This window comes from Erithacus rubecula (assembly GCF_903797595.1).
Source record: "Erithacus rubecula genome assembly, chromosome: 21".
Lineage (NCBI taxonomy): Eukaryota > Metazoa > Chordata > Aves > Passeriformes > Muscicapidae > Erithacus > Erithacus rubecula.
The window spans coordinates 36,346-45,951 of NC_136673.1; the positions used below are offsets into that span (position 1 = coordinate 36,346).

Below are 9,606 nucleotides of genomic sequence, written 5' to 3' on the forward strand. Positions count from 1 at the left end.
ATGCAGAAAATTTATACCTATTTATACCTATTTAATTTCTGGTCCTATCCACATTTGACATTATATATACTACATATATTACTCAATAAATTTTATGGAATTTACATTATAACATATACTACACTTTTATTATTTATTATGTACATGTTTACATTACTAGATCTTTTTTCTATTTTATGTATATATATCTTTACATATATTTGTATGTTTATATTTTTAATATTATTTATTGAAAAGCTCTGCCTCTAACCAAATAGAAACAGAAAAACCCTTAATTTTTAACTATATTTACATGTATTTTTCTATTTATATATATCATACTCTTTGATATATATAAAGATTTGATTAAGTTGATACTTAATATATATATATTAAGTATATTATACACTATAACATATATTATTTATATTATATCCTACATATATACTTCTATTTGTTTATATTTTAATTTATATATATTTACATGTACATATATTCATAAATGCAGATATAGTTTTAGTTTTATGTTTGTATATATTGCACATTTGTGCATTTATATTTTTGTTTATATAAACTACATTTATATTATGGATTAAAAATCCTGCCTCTAACCAAATAAGACCAATAATAAATTTATTTAAGGTTTAGTTAGGTATTTTTTATATTTACATTTTTTCTGTCTTCTACACCCAGCCCACCCCGTCCCCCTCTCAGCCTTTTTACCTCCCAAAGAAGGCACAGAACGGCTGCAGCTGCCCCGGGCAGGAGCACGGGGCTTTATTCGAACCCTTCCCACGGTCCATGCCCCCAAAAAGGGACTGTGCTCACACTGGGAAGGGGGGGGCAGCCCACAGTTCCCCAGCCCCGCAGACACAGGCGGCGAGAGGCAGAGCGAGGGAGTGACAGCAGAGAGGACAAAGGAAGAAATCCCTCCCGCAGCTCTCACCTTGCTGGCTGAGAAAGCAGCTGCCTCCTCCTGCCGGCTGATCCCGGCTGCGGGCAGGGCGATGGCTCGGCAGCTCTGCAGAGTGTTCGTTCTTCCTCGATGTATTTGTGTTTCTCTCCATGTCCCCGGGGCCAGAGGGGAGCGGGCAGAGAGCGCGGAGCGGAGCCGGGACGGCTCAGGAAGGGCCCTTCCTGCGGAGGAGCCCCGCAGAGAAAGCCGCTCCCGCAGCTGCCTGCCGGTGCCCGCGGGGCTCCGGCGTGCCCGCGGTGCCGCTGAGCGCATGGCCCGTGTCCGCACGCCTGGCACTGCCGCGGAAAGCGGCGCCGGGTGGGGGGGATCGGCACCGGGGCGCAGGCAGGCAGCCAAATAGCCGAGCAGGGACCTTCATTTCCCGCCCTTTCTGCCGCCACCTTTGGAAGGTCAGCCGAAGAACGACAGAGGTGCCATCATGGGAGTGGCATGAAGCGACTTCCGCCCTTCCTCGCCGCCATCTTTGTGGTGGCCGATGCCACTTCCTGTCAGTCGCCATCTTTGTTGTGGCGGAAATGACTTCCGGTCGGCCGCCGTCTTTTTTTTTGGCTCCCTTCAGGGCCCTCGCCCCTCAAAATGCATCATTCTTGTCACCTGCCTAATCCCGACGCGACTCTGACACCGGCCGACCGACCCTGCGCTCTCGACGCGGTGCTTCGCCGCCATTCCGACGCTAGAAAGCGTTAGGGTCGTGATTCCGGTTAAATATGGCGGCGTCAGTGCCCCGTACGTACTTCCGGTTGAATATGGTGGCATTCTTGCCCCGTACTTACTTTCCGTACAATATGGCGGCGCTCCTACTCTTTACGTATTTCCGGTTAAAAATGGCGGCGCCCATGATCGTCACGTGCTTCCGGTTCAAAATGGCTGCGCCCATGCCCGCCACGTGGTTCCAGTTCAAAATGGCGGCGCCCGTGATTGTCACGTGCTTCCGGTTCAAAATGGCTGCGCCCATGCCCACCACGTGGTTCCGGTTCAAAATGGCGGCGCCCATGCCCGCCACGTGGTTTCGGTTTAAAATGGCTGCGCCCGTGATCGCCACGTGTTTCCGGTTCAAAATGGCTGCGCCCATGCTCGCCACGTGCTTTTGGCTTAAAAAGACGGCGTTCATGCTCGCAACGTGCTTTCGGTTTAAAATGGCGGTACCCTTGCCGCCACGTGCTTTTGGTCAAATATGGCGGCTCCAACGCGGCCACTTGGTGCAGGACAAGTATGGCTGCGACTAAATAATCACGTGTTGCCGGAGATTATGGCGGCGGCCATTCGGCCTTGTGATTGGGAACATTCCGTGCGGCGCCAATGAACGTGGTCGGGCCGACGGGGTGATGCGGGACGCCGGCCTCACCCGATGACATGGAGGGCAGGCCGACCCCGTGACGCGCGGGAACGGTGACGGTGCGGGGCGGTGACGGTGCCGGGAGGGCCGACCCTTAACCCGGGGGGCAGCGGGCCGTGCCGCGGGGGGCGGGCAGTCGCTGTGAGGTGGGGGCGGGGCCGTTGCTGTGAGGCGGGGGGCGGGCAGTCGCTGTGGCGCTGTGGCGCGAGGGGCGGGGCCGTTCCTGTGGCGCGGGGCCGTCGCCGTGTCGGCGTGTCGGCGTGTCGGCGTGTCGCCGTGACCCGATGCCGTAGTGCCGTGGGCGGAGCCCGGGCCGCTGAGGTGGGCTCCCCAGTGGGACCGGGGTTCCGTTCGGGTGCTGTCGGTGTCGGCCGGGGATCCCGTGCCGAGCGGTGCCGCCGCTCCCTCGGCGGGCGGAGCGCGGGGCTCGGGGACCGGGCGGCGTCGGGACGCGCGCCGGGCCCGAGCGCGGCGGTGCCGCTGCCGCTGCCGCTCCGGGGTCCCGCCGGGGCTCTGGACTCGCTCCCGCCGCGGCGCGGGGACCCGGGGCCGTGTGCCCGCCGTGCGCGGGAGGGCGGCGGCCGCGATTGCCCCGCGCTGAGCGGAACCGGCCGGGGCGCGGGGACCGCCCGTGCCGACCCCGGCACCTCCAAACCCGCCGCTGCCGGGGAATTTGGTTCCAGCGTAGGCAGAGAATTCTGTACTCCTGTAAGTAATTTCTGATGTGATTGTGCCACTTTAACAGTATTTGAAATGCCTCTCCATGCCCTGGCAGCAGCATTTTTTAACTAAACTGGAAATTCAGCCCTTCTGCCTGGGTCTCTGCACAGAATCATGGAATCCCAGAATGGTTTGGGTGGGAAGGCTCCTTAAAGCTCCTCCACTTCCACTCCCTGCCGTGAACAGGGACACCTTTCAGTAGCTCGGGGTGCTCCAAGCCCCAGTGTCCAACCTGGATTTGGACACTTCCAGGATTCCAGAAGCAGCCGCAGCCTCTCCTTGCTGGACAGCAGCATTGAAAGGCAGAGGGAAGGTTCAGCTGTGATGCTTGTGTTGCATTTAACATTGTACTGTGTGACAAAGGTGCCTTTCATCTTTTTTTCTTTTTTTTTTTTTATAAATTAAAAGATTGCCTTGTATTCTTAGAGTGTTGCATTCTACCTCTGTTGTTTTTCCTGGTAGTCTGGATCCTCTGCTTAGTTTTTTTTCTTCATTTATTAGATGCCCTGTGTGTGGTGGATGTCCTGATTTAGGGCAGTGATGACTTTCATGAAGAAATCTTTAAATGAAGACATGATTATCCAAACATTTCCCTTCCCTGCTGTTGTCCCTGCTGCATTAGAAGCTACTGCTTCAGTCCGAGGATGGAACAGGTGCAGGTTTTTTGGTATTGTGTAATTTCTACCAGTGGAGTGAAAGGGGCATCATTTTTACCCATTTTTAATATTTTTTTACCATTTTTTCCTTGAGCTGTTTTATTGTCTTCCCTGCAAGCAGAAGGGGGTGCAGATCCATGGTGTTTCCTCCTCAAGAGAGGCACTGAAGCTCTGTAGGTGCTTCTGCCCTTTTCCCCTGACCCTAAAGAGAAGAGACACTGTCCCTGCATGGACCACCTGGCTTCTGTCACAGTGTTTTTAGGACAGTGAGGTGATCAGGGGAGGAAGGTGGTTTCCGTGGCTGTAGGCAGCTCTTCCTGAGATCAGGGAGAGAGGACTGTGCTGTTAAGTGGGAAATGGATGCATTTTCCAGAGAAAGCTTCTTCAGGAATGAAGCTCTGGTGGCAAATATTGCACAGTTCTACCAGCTCCTTGAGAAAAGTCACAGGGGAGTCACAGGGGCATCAGTTGGGCTTGGAGCAGGATTTGCCAACCCAACAGAACCTCACTAAGTTCTCTGTGAGTATTTGGTGCTCAAGTACCACCTGGGATGACTGAAAGAAAATTCAGTTTAACTTGTACATGTTACCTGGGGTGTGCCCCACAGTACAAATCAGTTCTTCTCTGAGGTGGTGCTTGGCAGGGGGCTTTTCCTGTTAAAATACAGGCATGCTTGGCACAGCACAGTGAGGATGGGTTATTTACTTCAGCAGGAACTAATGTGTGGAGGATTTTTCAGGTTCCTCAGTGGTCAGGAACTCTTGTCTAACACTTCTTGATCTTACTCAGTACTTTTCTGAGTGATGCTCTGTGGGCTGCTGCCAAGGCCCAAGGTGAGGAGGGTTGCCCCAGTGTCTGCTCAGGTCAATAGCTAAATTTGTTTTTGCTTTTCTAGGAGCACACATAGTGGAGAACCATGTTGCTGTTTTCACTGAGCTCCTGCACTCTCAGAGAGAATCCTTTGCCCTCTGTTTGATGTTCCAGCTCTATGATAAAGATCTCGAGTCCCTGGAAACTGCTAAGTATCCTGCCAGTTTAACCAGTACTATAAACTCTGGATACCCAAGCAATCTCAGGAACCTGTGGTATGGAATACCGGAAGTCACTGAATTCCTATAAAAACCTCACAATTTATACAGGTCACATTTCCATCAGAAAGAGCATTTCTGTCGAGCTAATTCTGTATTTCTTGTTGATCATGTTAGACACAGATTTGCTGCAGGGCTTTTCTCTGATGACACAAGAGGTCTCTGTGGTGTTTGGGAGGTGGCTCAGGGCTCAGGGGTGGGTCGTACACAGGCTCCTCACCGGGCACAGCAGAGCCTGGTGCATACAGTGGCCTCAGTTCAGAGTGCCTGGAGTTGCCCCTGGCTGGGTTGGGGATCACAGGCCCTCTGGGCTGGGTTTGGTGAGTTTTTCTCTAAGGCCAGCAGTGAACACTACAGATTCCCTGGGGGCACTGCTGGATGGCTCTGTTCTAGCAGGACTGCACACTTGTGCTCCTGGAGCTTTGCCCTGGGTTCAGCCCACAGCTCATCTCAAAACATGGGTAGCTGAGGAGATTTTTGTTTCATATTCATCATTGTTTTTCTCTTATGCTTTTTTCACTTTAAACAGTTTAAAAATCACGAGGAGGTAAACGAGGAACCTGCTGTGCCCCTGGATTCTGTATTTACCACTTTGCTAAAGAGAGCTTATGAGAGAGGAAGCAATACCCTACTGGAAGGTGGTGTTCAGACAAAATTGGCTTCCTGGCTCCCACCTGGCCAGCTTTTGTTGGGAGTAAAGCACGTGCTGTTATACCTGAAATCCACAGTGGAGAACTTCAGCAGTGTAAGAGCAATACTGTAATAATATTGTGGTTATGTTTGGTTTATTTTCATGCAGAAGGTACAAATTATTTAGCTGTTAAAATTTAGGTTCCAGTTCTGTAGCTCTTTTTTCTGTACTTGTCTCTGAGGCTGCACAGCACTGTACAAAACTGCATGTAATTTGTAAACAAATGTCAGTTATTATTGAGGAGCTTTGGATTTACTTTGCGTGGGTCACCTTGCTGATTGGTGTGAGTGCAAATAAACTCGAGATTTTAATCCAGCTCCTGGGTCTCCCTAAGAAGCCTTTGCAGAGAGTAAAATTCACTGGCCTGTGTACCTCCAAATGTCACAATATAAATTAAATTCTATCACTATTTATTTGGCAACCTGAGACTTCTCCTAGAATCAGGTTTCTATATAGGGAAGTGGTTCCTTCCCCCAGAAGAGGCTGTAATCTAAGTAATTCTTAGTTAAACTCCTATTCCTGTTGTATAAAGTACCCTTCTGCTCCCATCTTCCTATTTTCTACACTTCCAAGATGTCTTTATTTTCATAGCTTGGTAAAACTTTGGGTCCTCAGCTTGCTGACCTCTGTGTGGACCTGCTGAGCATCCTGTTGTGCCGGGGCAATCAAATAAAGCTGGAGCAGCAGCAGGAACAGGAAGAGCGTCAGGCTGATGGGATCTCTTTGTGGATGAGGAGCCTCTGATGACAGAAGTGTCTTCAAATGACAAGGTACCAAATCCCTGCACACAGAGGTACCTGCTAGCAAACTTGGATTTGGCTGATTCTCTAGGGAATAGTTTGGCTGATCAGAGAGCTGTTGTTAAGCTCTTGGAGGAGAATTTAGGAATGTAGAGCGTGAGGTTGCTAAACTACTGTCTGGAGATGTGACCCAGCTGCATCACCCACAGTCCCACCCTGAGCTGGAACATGTCAGGAGAAGTCCCAAATGAGATCACCTTTGCAGAAAAAAATGTATTCCCTCAGCTCTGTGTAAAGCCTTATTGAAAATTATGAACCTGAGGAGGGAATTTTTCCTCCTTTCATCTGTTCTGAGAATTTGTGGAGATTAGAGTGTGTTGATGAATGCCAGAATACTCAGTTTTCCTCTGCAGACGAGCTCAGACATGTCCAGAGTGTTCAGTATAACAGCATAAATCCTAATAATTGACAGTTATTCAATTCTTTACCACTGGACTTTGCACAAAGTCAGAAAATGTGTAATAATAATAATAATAATCATCATCAGAACTTATGGACAAATTTAGTAACATCAGTTTCATATGATAAATACAGGCCATGTCCATCCTTCCAGCCCAGGTGAAATCAGGAAGGAGAACTACAAGAAGAGTCCCTTTTATGGATGTATTTCCTAAAGACACTTCTGCATTGTATGCTCTTTGTGTTCTTTTAAAAAATGGACTGCTGCTAAAAGCATCTGAGGGGCCAGAGGCACCAGGCAACCCAAAAGTACCAGCACTCACACCCACTGCTAGTATGGACATATTCATGGTCCATCCTTGGCCATACAAATCCCAGGATGGTTTTGCTTTCCTGACAGACTTGGCCAATTTAATTCCCATTTAGCAAAGCAGCAGACCCTGTTTGGCTTGGGAGTCAGAGCCCACCTCTGGCACAAGAACTCCAAATTAGATTGGAGAGAAGAATCCAAGAGCAAATTGAAATCCCAGCTATGCAATGAAGGCCTGCTTCTGGCAGGTTCCTTGTGGCTTTTGGGGCACAAGAAAAGCCTTTAGATCAGAAAAACTGACATGAAAACCCCAAAGCAACCACTTGCCATAAAGATGTTGTGCTTAAGGTTACAGACGCAGAATTGCTTTGGCATTTCCTGCCCCCACACAAACACATTAAAAGAATTAAGTGCAGAGTCCTGAAGCTCAGTTCTCCCAATGCTATTTTGGTTGTGTCACTTGACATACCAAAATCCACAGCAATACTTCAAAAAATGGAAAGCAACTCCCACCCTATTCCATTTTCCAGTTGAAGAGTCCTCTAAAGAACAGGTTAAAAATAAAAGAAGAAAAGACCAAGACCTACTAGCAACTGGTGTACCAGCCACCCACTTTCAGTAAGTTTTCATTACATCTGCTGGCTTCACTAAGAAAATTAATTTGTATGCGTAAAAACCCATCCAGAAGGGGCAAGTTTTTCAGAGTCCACAGCTTGCAGGTAAAGGATCAGAGGGATCCAAAAGTGCCCAAAAAAGATTCAAGTTCACGGGGCTGGGGCAGCATTATTTGAAACCGAAGTGCTCTGCAGCTGTCCCAAGCCATGGAGTTCACAAACAAAATGAGCTCCTCGTCCTGCCTCCTCTTCCCCTTTCTTCCCTTTCAGACACGCACAGTCTGAAGCTGACTAGCCCCAGGTGTCCCTAACGTCGCATGCCGGGCGTCGCTCCGGGGCGGGCGTCGCTCCGCGGAGTGAGGGGACGGCGGCAGCGGCGGCACTCGGTGCCTGGCACGGCGCCGGGCGGGGGGCGGCGGAAGGCGGGGCCGCGAGCGGCGCGAGAGGAGCCGGAGCCGTGCCGGGGCAGCGCGGCCCCCGGGGCTAAAGCCGCTCCTCTGGCGGGGGCTGCGCCGGGAGAACCGCGCCCGCCCCTGCCCGCCCAGCGGGGCCGGCACCGGGCCCTGGCGGCCCCCGAGCCCCCTCCGGAGCGGCCGAAACGGGCTCGGTTCCTGCCGCCGCTCCCGCCTGCCGCTCCGGCACTGCTCGGCTCTGCACGGGTCGCAGTCGCCCGCGTCTCAGTCCCCTTTAAATCACAGCTGGAGGGCTATTTCCCGCAGTTTAAACACACACAATAACGGAAGAGGTGTCACTCCCCTCAATTTAAATTCCTTTTGTCCTCATAGCCCCCCCTTTTTTTCCTGGGGGCACCAGGGAGGGATGGCCAAGGGAAAACTGACTAGGGAAAAGAGACAAGTTCCCACTTACAAAGCCACACTGGTTCACCTGTTCAGCAGTTGCTTTCTCGCACAGTTTGTCCCTCAGCACCTCGCTGAAGCAGTGCTCCACATCCCAGCGCTCCCCCAGATCCTGTGAGATGCTCTCACCTCCGTTCCACGAGGTACCCCCGGGAGCCCACCATAAACTGCTCTCCCCCAGCAGCTCCATACCGAAGAGAGCAGTGAAACCCTCCCCCTAAAACAGCCCCCAGCAGGACCTGCTCATCCTCACTCTCATTGTGAACACCTGGGACTGCTCACCCTAAGTGCTCACACCTGGGGCTGCCCTGTTCTCTCATCACCCTAATGCTGACACCTGAGCAGAGGCAACAGAGAAATAGAATGAGAAAGAGAGAGGGAGACAATATAAAGGAGAGGAAAATAGAAAGACAGAAACAGAAAGAGTTAGAAACAGGGTGAGAGAGAGAAAGCAAACGACTTAAAGGAAAGGTTAAAGGAAAATAGTAATTTACAGTTAGTAATTTACAGTTAGAGGAACAGAGAAGAAACAGACCTACAGGGAAAGAGTGGTAGAGGGAAATAAGGATATAGTGAGAGACTTAGAGAACCAGAGAGACACAGAGAGTTCAAAATAGAAAAGCAAAGCCAGAAATAGACTGAGAAGTAAAGTGAGAAGCAAAGCAAGAAAGACAGTGAAGAAAATGAATAAATCATACCAAATAAAGACAGGAGCTGGGGGGGAGGGGGTTGGGGGGGAGAATGAGTATTTTTATTATAGTCATATATATATAAATGTATCTTTATTATATTCGACTTTATTGAATGATTTTTTTTTTATTTACACTTTATCAAAACATAGCCAGTGTATACAAAGGCAAGTACAGATACAGATTACAAATACAATCCATATACACGCTGTTACATGCAAACTTGCATACAGAGCAATAAATGGAAATGCAGCAGCAAATGCACAACAATACCATTTTTCCCCCTTTTTGTGGTCCCACATTTTGTACTTCACTACTAAATTTTGGGGCTTTTTGGCCATTTTTGGGGTTCCTATTCTCAGTTTGGGGTTTTTTTTACCGTTTTTGGTGTCCCCTTTCCCCATTTTTACAGGTTTTCACTTCAATTTCTGGTACTTTTCCCCAATTTTTGGCTTCTTGATCCCATTTTTTGTGGTCTCTTTTCCCATTTT

General features: G+C 49.5%; 1 long non-coding RNA gene across 1 annotated transcript; it reads left to right on the forward strand.

Moving 5' to 3' along the window:
• Window positions 1–4,697: 4,697 nt before the first annotated feature.
• On the forward strand, window positions 4,698–6,559 carry LOC306811038. The gene is made up of 3 exons (XR_013776590.1): window positions 4,698–4,752; window positions 5,285–5,500; window positions 6,038–6,559. It is a non-coding gene; the product is annotated as an uncharacterized lncRNA (long non-coding RNA).
• Window positions 6,560–9,606: the final 3,047 nt, after the last annotated feature.